This window comes from Octopus bimaculoides, chromosome 9 (assembly GCF_046866305.1).
Source record: "Octopus bimaculoides isolate indiv1 chromosome 9, ASM4686630v1, whole genome shotgun sequence".
In the NCBI taxonomy this organism is placed as follows: domain Eukaryota; kingdom Metazoa; phylum Mollusca; class Cephalopoda; order Octopoda; family Octopodidae; genus Octopus; species Octopus bimaculoides.
Window position 1 is genome coordinate 73,746,829 of NC_142936.1, and position 14,537 is coordinate 73,761,365.

A 14,537-nucleotide genomic window follows, 5' to 3' on the forward strand; every position below is an offset into this window, starting at 1 on the left:
AATACATCAACACAAAAACAAACATAACAAACGAAGACATAAAAACCAGCAACCACCCATACACAACACCGCCAGAACACATCAAAATACTACACATAACACCAACCCTGCACCACACACTAAAATCTATTTTTCCAAAGGCAGTTGGCAAATGCCAAAAATACCTGGCGAAAAAACTATATAGTGATCTCCTCGAAGAAAACCCGAAGGAGGAGACACAAAAACTCTCAAACGGTAAGTGACTCTCTTTATAAAACTTTAACACTCAAATCAAAATGATGCTCAAGATTGGTTGTGTAAATGCGCGTGGCTTGGGGTCCCCTTGGAAACAAGGGTACCTCCTAAATGACATAAAGTCACATAAACTAGAAATCATAGCCATAAGCGAGACCAGACTCCATGATCCGCGGGCCCTATCGTCCATGTTTGGCAGACGGTTTAACATTTATTTTTCTCCCTGTCTGCCGAGAATGGGCGGTAGTGGCACGGCGGTACTCTTTCGCAAGAGTCTGGATCTCGAAGTAAAGACAGTATTCATAGACCCGGAGGGTAGATTGGTTGTTCTGGATGTCGATGGCAGCGATGGGTGTGCTTTTCGACTCATATCAGTATACGCACCACCTTTAACAGGTAGGCCGGATTTCTTTCGACGTCTAGAAGTATTCCTAGGAACGTCTCGTCCTTTACTTTTAGTGGGGGATTGGAATGCTACCTTGGACACGCATCTAGACTATGTGGGCAGAGATAGGAATAGACGGGGATGCAAATGCCTCAAAGACCTGCTCAGACGCTTTCAACTGTCTGACAGGTACCGACTCGATTACCCGAATGCGCCAATGTGGACATGGACAAACCGCATTGGGTCGTCGAGATCGTATCTAGATAGAATACTGTGTAGGAGAGTAGATAGAGATAGCATAGGGTGTCCACAATTTCACATAGTCAGCTACACGGATTACAAACTTGTGACGTGTACGCTAGACTTAGATAAGACACATAGGCAGGGCTCCGGTTACTGGAAACTAAACGCGTCTTTCCCGTCGAGACCAGTTTTCAGAGACCGGATTAGCACGTTAGTAAAGAGGGCTTTGACAGGAGCCATCATCAATAACAAATGGTGGTTTGCCCTCAAGAGAGCAATAAAAGCAGAAGCGGTTAGGTATAGCAAAGCACTAGCCATAGACAGAAACAGAGTAGAGGGTGAACTAGTTAAGAAGCTAGAAGAGGCAATTAGAAGTGGCATCGCATCCGACGTTTTGGCGGCGAGGTTGGCCCTTGACCAACACTTCAACGCCAAACACGAAGGGTGCGTTGTCAGGGCTAGGATGCGTGCTCTAAGAAACGAAGGTGTTGGAGCCGCACGAGAGGCCCGGGTGGCGGAGGCGCAACAGGGCAACAAAGCCACCATTCGGTCTCTGGTGGACGAACAGGGGCGCGAACTGCTCGAGCCAAGCAAAATGTGTGAGGCCTTTCAGCGGCACTTTGCTCGACTGTTTGGGACGAATGGCGAGCGAGAACGCAGGGTGGACTTCAGTGCCTACCTGCACAGCCTGTCACGACTCTCGGCAAGAGAGGCGGAGTGCTGCGAAGGTGCCATCACGGCGGCGGAAGTGAGGGACGCGATGGCGGGATGCTCGAGGGACAAATCTCCGGGTTTGGATGGTCTGCCCTACGAGCTTTACAACTGTAAGCCAGACTTGTTTGGAGACGTCTTGGTGGCGGTGTACTGCAACTGGCAGCAAAACGGGAGCATTCCCGGTTTTGTGAGTCGAGGAGCCGTAACGCTGCTGAAGAAAGATCCAAACAAGGGGGACGTCATAGATAACTTTAGGCCCATCACTCTGCTCAATGCAGACTTGAAAATTTTGGCCAAGGTGTTAGCCAAGCGGTTGGCGCTTGTTATCGAGAAACTGATCGGCAAGGCGCAAACGTGCGCGGTGCCGGGCAGGAGCATCCATGACAACCTCCATCTGATGCGCTACATCATAGAGAGGGTAGTTAAGGAACCTGGCATGGGTGGGGCCCTGATCAATTTAGATCAATCGAAAGCTTTCGATAGGGTAGACCATCAATACTTGGAGGCTGTCCTCATAGCAGCTGGCTTCGGTCCCATTTTCCGCGGCTGGATGGCTGCCTTGTACAGAGGCATCCGTTCGGTAGTTCGCGTCAATGGGCATCTATCAAGACCCTTCGACATTGCACGTTCGGTCCGTCAGGGATTCCCCCTCTCGTCGCTTCTGTACGTGTTGACTCTCGAGCCACTACTGCGGAAGCTGGCGACGCTGAGGGGCATCCCGCGAGGGTTGGGATGCGGGACGAGCGTGTCGGCATACGCGGACGACGTCACCGTCATAGTGTCTAGCCAAAAGCACATCGAGCTTGTTGGCGAGACACTGAGAGACTACGAAGCGGTAACGGGAGCGAAAATCAACCGGGATAAGTCAGTGGGCTTGCGGCTCGGCACCTGGAGAAGCAACCCCATGCCGTCAAGTAGCGCCTCCGTCGTGGGACGTTGGACTGACGGTCCGGTTGAGATGCTCGGGGTCTGGTTTGGTCCAGACCTCCAAACGGAGAAGAACTGGGACGAGATAACGAGAAGGGTGGCCACTCTAGCCCGGCAATGGGCCGAGAGGAAGCTTTCCCTGAAAGGTCGGGCGGAGGTGGCGAACACGTACATCGCGTCCGTCATCTACTACCGCCTGACCGTCGTTCCTTGTCCCGACCCTACCATCACCAAACTGGAGCGCATCCTCTTCCGCTTCTTGTGGAAAGGAAGCGTTCCGATGGTTAGGCGATCCGTTTGCTGCCAACACCCGTTAAAAGGAGGACTGGGCATGCCGTGGTTGATGATGCGCAGACACGCGCTGAGACTGCGACATCTCCGGCTCTACGTAGACAGTGGTGAACAGGTGTGGTCACCGTTTGTGCGGCGCGCTTTCCCGCAGCTCGTCTCCATGACCGAACTGCAGTCATGGATCAAGAAGAGGCCGAGGAAGGGCGAATGGCACCGCGAGTGTCGCGCTGCTCTTCGGCAACTCCAACAACCCGGGTCAACCTTGAGCGACTGCATCACAACTAACGCATTCTATAGTGGATTAGTGGAGGGAAGGTACGACGACGATCTCGGGGCGAACCTGGGCGTCGACGAGGAATACTTGACCCGCCTGTTTAAGACGACCTTCGGGCCGGGACCTATGGACAACTTCCAGAGATCCCTGGCCTGGCAGTGCTATCGAGAAGCACTACCCGTTCGGGATAAGCTCTACAGGCATGGCTCGAGAAACACGGGGCCGACCTGTCCGAGATGCCGGCAGAGCGACGAAACCGTTCTGCACGCACTCGTACAGTGTCCCACCATTTCCGAGCTGTGGGCTTACGTCGAACAACTGCTATCGCGTGTGGGACGAGTCGGTCTATCAGCCGAGTCTATCGTGAATATTGTCGCGCCTCCTTCCTTTAAACGGGAAGGAAGAGCTATTTTCATCGTACTTGTGGCTATGGCGAAAGAATGTGTATGGTGGACGCGTCTGAAAGGTCTAGAGACAAAGACTTTCCTCTCTGGGCAATCTCTCATCAACTTCTTCAAGTTTCACCTGAAGAGGAAGTTGAGAGTAGAAAGGGAAGTCTTGTCTAGTGAATGCTTCAAAAAAAGATGGGTGAATGTAGCAAGGATGGCACGTGTGAACGACGGAGCCATCTTGAGCATAACCCTATGAACAAGAAAAAAAAAATAAAACAAAAAGGCAAAAGAGAGTCACTTACTGTTATAGTTTCTTCAATGAGAATACTGACCAAGGTTACCGTGGTCTTTTCCGTGGGCTTTTCCTTCCACGGCTAAACCTAAACTGTCCTCCCCTCTTTTTACACGAGAACATTACTGTGTGATACACGATCCCTATTGATCGGCCTTTCCTTTTCTCTTTTTTTTTCGATCCCTTTTGATCGAACTGCTCCTTTTTCCCTTCCTACGATCCCTTTTGATCGACACCACCAATTTTTTTTTTTTTTTTTTTTTTTTTCCTTCCTTCCCCCTCCCAAAAAGAAAAGCTCTACATTGTATTTGTCCCATCTTCGTTGAGCCCTGTGTGGCTAATAAAAGAAATGTATCTATCTATCTGTCTGTCAGTCTGTCTGTCTGTCAGTCTGTCTGTCTGTCTGCCTGCCTGCCTGCTTGTCTGCTTGTCTGTCAATCTATCTATCTATCTATCTATCTATCTATCTATCTATCTATCTATCTATCTATCTATCTATCATTTATTTTTGTTTATTTCTTTTTTTGAAACGCTATTTCTTTTGAGTTTATTCGGAAAGCATTTTGAGGATTATACATTGATGCAGGCATGCGTAAATACATATCTATCTATCTATCTATCTATCTATCTATCTATCTATCTATCTATCTATCTACACATTTACACACACACGCGCGCGCACACACACACACACACACACACACACACACTAACACACAAACACACACACACGCAAAGTTACTTGGGCTGTTTTCTTACAAAAGATAATAAGAATTTAAGGTGTGATACCCACCGAAAGCAAAAACATTAAGCTCGCACTATCTAGAAACCCTCAACAGCCCTGCAAACTTCCCTCCAAAATACATAGTTCCCGGGACCGTTCAAGCTCAATATATCTATACCTGAGGCGGCGAGCTGGCAGAATCGTTAGCACGCCGGGCGAAATGCTTAGCGGTATTTCGTCTGTCGCTACGTTCAGAGTTCAAATTCCGCCGAGGTCGACTTTGCCTTTCATCCTTTCGAGGTCGATAAATTGAGTACCAGTTACGCACTGGGGTCGATGTAATCGACTTAACCCCTTTGTCTGTCCTTGTTTGTCCCCTCTATGTTTAGCCCCTTGTGGGCAATAAAGAAATAAGAAACGTTAGCATACCGTGAGAAATGCTTAGCGGTATTTTATGTGTCTTTACGTTCCGATTTCAAATCCCGCCGAGGTCGACTTTGCCTTTCATCCTCTCCGGCTTGATAAATTAAATACCAGTTGCGTACTGGGATCGATCTAATCGACTGCCCCCCCCCCTCCCCAATAATTTTGGGCTTTTTACCTAGAGCAGAAAAGAATATATTTATGCCTATAGCATGGCCCAATGCAATGAAATACACGCTCTTCGACTTCAGCTTTATATTATATTAAATAGTGACATTAAAGGTCTGATTCATTTCGCTGTTACATTTAGTGTCAGCGAAGTAGCCGTATGTGGTTGTCTCTAATGAGGATGATTGAGATAATTTTGTTGAATGTAACGATATAATAAGGAATAATGAATTTATATATATGTATATAATACAAAATGGGACAAGAACGCATAACATCCAGACGGTTAGGTGATACAAGAAAGGGACAACATGTGTGTGTGTGTGTGTGTGTGTGTGTGGGTGGGTGGGTGTGTATGTGTGTGTGTGTGTGTGTGTGTGTGTGTGTGTGTGTTTGTGACTGCGTTTGTTCCTCCACCACTGCTTGACAATCGGTGTTGGTGAGTGTGTCCCCGTAAGCTAGTGGTTCGGCAAAAGGGATCGATTCATTTGATTAAAAATTCAAGGCGGTGCCCCAGAATGGCCGCAGTCTAATGACTGAAACAAGTAAGAAGGTAAATGTCTATATATATATATATATATATATATATATATATATACGTGGGACATTCCAGAAGTTTTGAGACCATTTTAGAAGTAGTTATAACTGTCCTTGATTATTGTAATTTTAGCTTATAATTGCTGTACATCTAATTAGCTGACCTGCTAACGTTCTTTTTATTCTAGATTGAAGGAGAGTACTGTAACAGCAATTTGAACTTTGCCTACTAAACATTTCTTGTTAAAATTCCATCCTGGTAACCAACAAATTGACAGAGATGGGAGTCAAAACTGTCCCTCTCCCTCTCAACAGTCCAGACTTCGCTCGCTGTAACTTTTATTTGTTCCCCAGGCCGAAGAAGACATTGAGAAGATGGAATTTCAGGACAAATGTCTTGAAAATTTCACTTTGGAGGACTTCCATGGGGGCCTTACACGGGGGTTGGAGCGCTACAACAAGTGCATTGAAGTCAGAGCATCTTACTTTGAAGGAGATTTGAGTTTTGTACTGCATTCAAATTAATAAATGTCTCTCCTGTAAAATCTCAAACCTTTGGGAATGTACCTTGTACACATACAAACACATACACGCACATATAATAATAAACCACAGCTGACTGTGACTTTTATTTTATTAAGAGTTTACCACTCGTCTTTTAGAAAGGTGACAAGATATAATACGTCCAAAACAATGATCAAACAAATTATTTCACTCTTTTCAAACCACATCTAATAATTCAGTAATAAGTCTACCATAATTCAAATGGCGGCGTTGGGATGAAGCGACTTATATTACAAATCCCTTCAGTATAGCCAACTTAGTTATACAAAACTCGGTTCCATAATTAATTGCTTGAAAATCTTTGAAAACATGGAAAACCTCTCGAGTGTCGACATCAAAAGATGTACTTTGTGTACTTTGTAGTATAATATATACAAAAAATAATCTCGCTTTAATGTTTATCGGATGACGGAGGAAGCGTGAACACCAGACGAGAGTATTTTAAATTATTTGTGAGTAAAATTTTTTAAATACACAACTAATGCATATGTTACGTATACATATAGAAATTCTTATATACATATATACATACATACATGCATTTATACGTACATACATACACATGAATCAACATACATGCATATACATATATGTGTATGTCTCTTACACATACAAACGTAGAGACATCCACATATATGCACGTACATATATATCAACTTATTTTTATATATTATTTATATATGTTTACATATACATACACACATACACATACATATGTATAATGTGTGTGTGTGTGTGTATATATATATCTGTATACATATATACATACATGTATATGTATTTATGTATGTATGTATGTATGTATGTATGTATGTATGTATGCATGTATGTGTATGTATATACATACAAACATACATACATAGATACATACATACATAAATCCACACTCATCCACACAATTATTTATCTCAGTGATAAATATTCAGTTGTTTGAAATTCCATCAGGGAAGTATATTCTCACAAGTGATCAACCCTATAAACTACTGTGACGGAAAAGACTGTCTGACAGTGGGTGGTGATGAGTAGGGAAACAAAAACAGCCGTAACATTCAGGCTTTTACAAACGCTGTTAGCCGTGTGTAACACATGTTAAACGATATAGCCACGAGCTATGCTGCTAACATTCTTACTCTATATTACAAAAAACAAAAAAACAAAAAAAACACCAACAACTCACATACTCTCCATTGGCACCCCGTCCATGTAGTACATGTACATACACACTCAGATTCTCACATACACAGACACACAGAGAATTACGCTTCAAAATTTCATTCCTAAATTCTGTAGTTCTTACTACTACTCATTATATATATATATATATATATATATATATATATATATATATATATATATATATATATATATATATATATATATATATGTATGTATATATATATCTAAACCTTATTGCCTACATATACTTAACCAGTACGCTTCGTGTGTTTGCTGGAAGGCTGCGATTTGGAGTGGTAGAGAATACTCTGTCAAAGCACAGGTTGTTAAAACACCTGCAAGTAATGATCAAGCGCTTTGCGAGAATGCTCTCCAATACGTCATATCACAGCAAATACACGAAGCATAAACTACGTGAAGTATACGTGGGCGATAGTGTTCACTACACTAGCGCTGCTTCTATTTCACATTTGAATGAACATACATACATACGTACATACATACGCAGGTATGGACGTACATTATATATATATATTTATAACATATATATATATATATATATATATATATATATATATATATATATATATATATATATATATATATATATATATATGTATGTATATATATATATATACACACATACATACACGATCAATTAATTTTAATGAGAGGAGTAAACCTTTTCATCAGGAAATAAAATCGAAAATTACATGTTGCATCGGTGTAATAATATATTGGATTTTAAGCATGTTAACCCGTTAAGTAGATAAATACTATGGGTTTGTTTTTGCAGTGCTCAAGCACTAATCCAATATATATATATATATATATATATATATATATATATATATATATATATATATATATATATATATATGCATACATACGTGTATATATGTGTAATGTAAGAGAACGAAATCTTTATAGCATAATGAAACACATTTGTTAAGATTTGCTATCTAAGTTACAAAAAATGTAGGTGATGAGTATATTTTCTTAATCTTAATAGAAAGTGCTGAAAATAAGTATTTTAATAATGGTAAATAGCTTATTTAAATAAACTTCCATAATTTCGTTTCCTGTTTATGATTTTTAAAATCACGGCAACCTGTCAACATGGCGGCTGTAATTGGTCTCTGAGAAACGGTTAATTCGCCAATATTTTAAAGTAAATATTAAATAATGTTTTAGTTGCAGTTTGGCAAACGTATACACAAGCACACAGAGACACACTCATACACAGATACACATGTGTACACACACGCGCACACACACACACACACACACATACACACACACACGCACGCATGCACGCGCGCGCGCACACACACACACACACACACACACACGTAAACAGACAGATAGACAGACATGCACATACGTACGCCGCTCACACGCACACGAATGCATAGAAAGATAAGTAGATAAGAAAAATGAGAGAAAGGGAGAGAGAGAGAGAGAGAGAGCGAGAGAGACAGAGAGAGAGAGACAGAGAGAGAGACAGAGACAGTGAGGGGAAGAGGCACAGTGTAGGTTCGATCGTGTGTATTTACATAGAGATAAATGTATGTTCTGCATAATAATTAGGCAGGTATCTTTTACTTTTTAATTGTTTGACATTAAATGTGGCCATGCTGGGGCAGCACCTTGAAGAATTTTAGCCGATCATTATTTATTACTATTTTTTAAGATTGATTCTATTCTAACAGTCTCTTTTGCCAAAACGCTGTTACAGAGATGTATACATACCAACACCGGTTGTCAAGTGACGGTGGGGGAGAAACACAGACACAAAGATGCATGCGCGCGCACGCACACATATACACATACATATGCATATGATAGGCTTCTTTCAGTTTCCGTCTACCAAATCCACTCACAAGGCTTTGATCAGCCCGAGGCTATGGTCGAAGACACATGCCCAAGGCGCCACGCTGTGGGAATGAACCCGGAACCATGTGGTTGGGAAGCAAACGTCTTACCACTCTATACAAGCTTAAGATGCGTATATTCTTTTATACTCTAGGCACAAGGCCCGACATTTTTGGAGAGGGGGAGCAGTCGATTAGATCGACCCCACTACGCAACTGGTAATAAATTTATCAACCTCGAAAATATGAAAGGCAAAGTCGACCTCAGTTAAGATGCGTATATAACGACAGTGTCTATCCAAATATATCTGTATGACAAGAAGTAAATGTATGTGTGTTTGTGTTTGTATGTTTGTGCTTAAAGTCTGTGTGTGTGTGTGTGTGTGTGTTTGAGTATGCGTCCCGGTGTCTGTTTAGCTTCTATATAAGTCTATATTTCTGATGTAGTGTATCAGACAAATTCTGTCTTCATGAACGCAAGCGTATTTATACGTATCTGTGTGCGTATATTTGTCTTCGTGTATATATTTGTATGCATGTATGTACGATCGGAACTTGATGAAGGGAGTGTTCTGTAGTTTAAGCACTATGGTATACATACATTCGTACATACATACATATATACATGCATACATACATATATACATACATACATACATACATACATACATACATACATACATACATGCATACATACTCATACACATATATACATACATATATGTATGTGTGTGTGTGTATGCATATATATAACTATAGATATGCATGTATATGTGTTTATAAATTTACATACACACACACACACACACACACACACACACACACATATATATATACATACATATATATATATATATATATATATATATATATACATACATATATATATATATATATATATATATATATATATATATATATATATATATATATATATATATATATATATATATATATATATACTAGCAGAAATACCCGGCGTTGCCCGGGTTAAAGAGAATAATGAAATCTAAAAACGCCGTCTAGACTACGCATCATCTTTATATATAGCGATGTATATACACACACGCACCCAAACACACGTATATATATGTATATCAATATAAATATATGAAAGTCAATGAAGTTTCGTAAAAGAAGGTGATCATGTACATACTTTCTTGCTGTTGTGATTATAACACCTCATTGTAAACTATGTTCCTTGTTTTCCCTTGTGGAGCATATACAAATAGGTTTTTTTGTTGCTGCCCACTCTTGAGCAGCCAACATACAGTTGTCCATGTGAGAAGCAGGGCTCCTCCAAGAGAAGACCAGGTACAGACAGTGTTTGACCCTGATATTTGTTTATGGACATGGCAAAAGTCACACGATGGGGGAATTGTAGTCTTCTGAATGTAAAAGGAATGTCTGCTCCTGATGGAGTAAGAGGAATTCTTGGAATAAAGACGTCATCCCCTTTTGCACATCCAGAAAGAATGGTAGCCTCGATAACGTGTGACATCATTTTCTAAATAATGCTCATCTGTTATGTTCGGGTTAAAATTTCATCAACATCAAAAATATATGAATTTTCATGGGAGTTATGGCCGTTATGCAAAGAATATAATTTCCAAAATTTCATAAAGATCCATTCAGTACTTTTTTTTTGACTAAAACACAACTAGAACCCTAAGTAAGGCATGTGTAAAATTTGAATGAAATTGGTTGCGTAGTTCTCGAGTTTTAGGGATTCACACAGACAGACAGACAGACAGACAGACATACAGACCGACATACAGACAGACAGACAGACAGACAGACAGACAGACAGACAGACAGACAGACAGACACACATTCTCATTTATATATATATATATATATATATATATATATATATATATATATATATTAGAAGGTTTGGAGGTGATGTACATATATATAAGCACAGCCACGCACACACCCTCACTCACACACATACATGTATGTGTATGTGCGTGTATGCACATATATAACTATAAACATGCATATATATATGTATATATATATATATGTATATATATATATATATACATATATATATATATATATATATATATATACATATATATATATATATATATATATATATATATATATATATATATATATATATACATATATATATATATATATATATATATGCATATATATAAGTACACACGCGCACACCTACACTCACACAGACACATATATGTATGTTTGCGTGCGCGCGCTTGATGTAGTTTATCAGACAGCAACATATGTATGTAATGGTTCATTGCTTTCTTTTTTGCCACATGTGTAATCTATCTATCTATCTATCTATCTATCTATCTATCTATTTACTCAAGAATGTGTATATATACTTATATACACACATACATATGTACATGTATATACATAAGTATATATTTGCATTCGTGCATATATACATTCACAACATTCACACTCTCTCCCTCTCTCCATCTCCCTCTCTCGCTCACACACACAGACACACAAACACGTACATCTTCAAGCTGTAAAGCTATCTTAAGGTCCACAAAATAAACAGATCTAGAAACAAAAGTCGGTGATATCAACATCACTAACTCTGAGAATTATCTTCCACAAGAGTAAGGCGTCGATCTGGCAGAAACGTTAGCACGCCGGGCGAAATGCTCAGCGGAATTTCGTCTGTTTTTTTAGCGGTATTTCGTCTGCCACTGCGTTCTGAGTTCAAATTCCGCCGAGGTCGACTTTGCCTTTCATCCTTTCAGGGTCGATAAATTAAGTACCAGTTACGCACTGGGGTCGATATAATCGACTTAATCCGTTTGTCTGTCCTTGTTTGTCCCCTCTGTGTGTAGCCCCTTGTGGGCAGTAAAGAAATAGGTATTTCGTCTGTCTTTACGTTCCGAGTTCAAATTCCGCCGAGGTCGACTTTGCATTTCATCCTTTCGGGGGTCGATAAATTAAGTAGCAGTTGCGGTAAATAGTACCAATTATCTTCCACAAGAGTAAAGCGGCGATCTGGCAGAAACGTTAGCACGCCGGGCGAAATGTTTACCGGTATTTCGTTTGTCTTTACGTTCCGAGTTCAAATTCCGCCGAGGTCGACTTTGCCTTTCATCCTTCCGGGGGACGATAAATTAAGTACCAGTTGCGTTCTGGGGTCGGTAAATTAAATCCCATCCTCCACAAATTTCGGGCTTTGTGCCTCGAGCAGAAAAGAATGCCCACAAAATAAACACATCTAGAAACAAAAGTTCGTGATGTCAACAACACTAGCTCTTAGAATTATCTTCCACAAGAGTTTTTATCTATTTATGTGACACTCTTTCATAAAATTTCTTCCTTTCTATCTTCAGGATTTTCTTCTTTCCTGTTTATTAGTTTTTATTTTATTTTACACTTTTCATTTGTTTCTTTTACTTATTTCAGTTTTTTTTCCCTTTTCATGCCTTTATTTATAATTTTAGTTTTTAATTTTTTTTTTACTTTTATATTTTCGTTTTTATACTCTTCTTTGTTTGGCTTCTACTTTCCATTCTTTCCTTATTGTATTTTTATTGTTTTTTTCTTTACTTTATTGTCCTTATTTTTAATTGTTTCTTGTTTTTTTCTTTTTAGCAAGGAAGTAATCAATGGTTTTGAAAAAAAAAAACAACCAAAAAGAAAACAAAAAGCAAACCAAAAAGCACTAGAATTTCATTTCTGATAATGACCACCATAGATAACTATATACACGCACACACACTCACACACACACACACACACACACACACACACACACACATGCATGCGCGTGCGCACACAATATATATCTACATACAAACATTCATATATACAGACATATATACATTCAAATGCATGTATGTGTGTGGTATGTGTGCGTATGTGCGTGCCTGTGTGTATGTATATATGGAAACATATGTGCGTATATGCCTATATATATATATATATATATATATATATATATCTGTGTATGTGTATGTGTGTGTGTGTATGTATGCATGTATGATACGAATCTATGTGTGTGTGTGGATACACGAACGTTTTCACAAACAAACATAACAGTTGGAACTCCACCATATTATTGCGCGATTCCAGAAACAGCCTATGTAACAACAACAGCGCCACCAGGTTTTCAACGATAACGACGGACCTCCCACGAACTCTAAGATAACAACATTTGTCAGGTATTTAGGAGACATGAAATATAACAAGTGGGTAGCTCTTATTGTTATTACTTTCTGGGAAATAGTCCTTAGAAACTGTTAAACATTGGCAACGCATTAAAGAATAAGAAGGTTTCATGTTTTAACTTCGGAAACCTTCTTATGTGTGCGGTGTATATGGTATATGATCGTCTGCATGTATGTATGTATTTATTATGTTTACATACCACACGTTTTTGTCTTCGCTATGTATTTCAATATTTCTTTCTTTCTTTTATTTATTTACTTATTATCATTTTTTTTTTTTTTTGCAGAATCGTTAGCACGCTGGGCGAAATGCTTAGTGGTATTTCGCCCGTCGCTACGTTCCAAGTTCAAATTCCGTCGAGGTCGATTTTGCCTTTCATCTTTTCGGGAGTCGATTAAATAAATACCAGCTGAACACTGAGGTCGATGTAATCAACTCATCCTCTCCCCCAAAATTGCTACCCTTGTGGCAAAATTTGAAACCATTATTATTATTATTATTATTATTGAGTGAGAGAGCAGTGCATGCCATCAAAGTGACACTGGGGTAAAATATAGGAAGCCCATTATACCCATCATGACTACCCGTCTGATAAGGGTACACCAGGCACATGCATCACAACCATATGTACGCGACATGGTGATCTCATATCAAAATAAACAGCGCATAACCACGCAGGTGGGGCCCAGTTAGAATTTTCTTCAGGTCGAGTAGCCCATTCCGCTCAAAAGGTCCCTGAACAAGGTTTGTTTAAGGATGTTGAGCAAAACACACATGTTTCCAAAGGTGAATTATTCAAACTCATTCAAGTTCAGGAGTCGATGCTAGGTTGGCAGAATCGCTAGAGTGCTTTCCAGCATTTAGTTCCGTCTCTTCCTGTTTTCACTTTGAACCCCTTACCCGAGTTAATTTTGTCTTTCATCCTTCCGGTGGTGATAAAGCAACAGTCAAGTACTTCGATCGATATAATAAACTACATACCCAGCCAATTCCTAAAATGTGCAGACGGTTGGCTATATTAGCTATCATTATTATCACTTTTATTATTTTGCTTCCGCCCTACTATCCTCTCTTTCGAGTCAAATTCCAGAAAAAAAAAAAAAGAAAAAAAAGAACAGGCTGTTAAGGTTAAAGAAT

General features: G+C 39.8%; 1 protein-coding gene and 1 long non-coding RNA gene across 25 annotated transcripts in view; one reads left to right on the plus strand and one right to left on the minus strand.

Moving 5' to 3' along the window:
* LOC106868745 (FH1/FH2 domain-containing protein 1) overlaps window positions 1–14,537 on the minus strand; it is a 357,696-nt gene that overhangs the window by 323,176 nt on the left and 19,983 nt on the right. The gene's annotated exons all lie outside the window — the stretch shown is intronic.
* Window positions 1–14,537, plus strand: part of LOC128248733 (uncharacterized) — a 181,110-nt gene that overhangs the window by 163,070 nt on the left and 3,503 nt on the right. For 3 of the 4 annotated variants that reach the window (XR_016243194.1, XR_016243191.1, XR_016243193.1), the window contains one exon: window positions 12,825–14,537. This exon is cut by the window's right edge. This is a non-coding gene — a long non-coding RNA (uncharacterized LOC128248733). The remainder of the gene's footprint in view (window positions 1–12,824) is intronic. The other variant, XR_016243192.1, reaches the window with a different exon arrangement.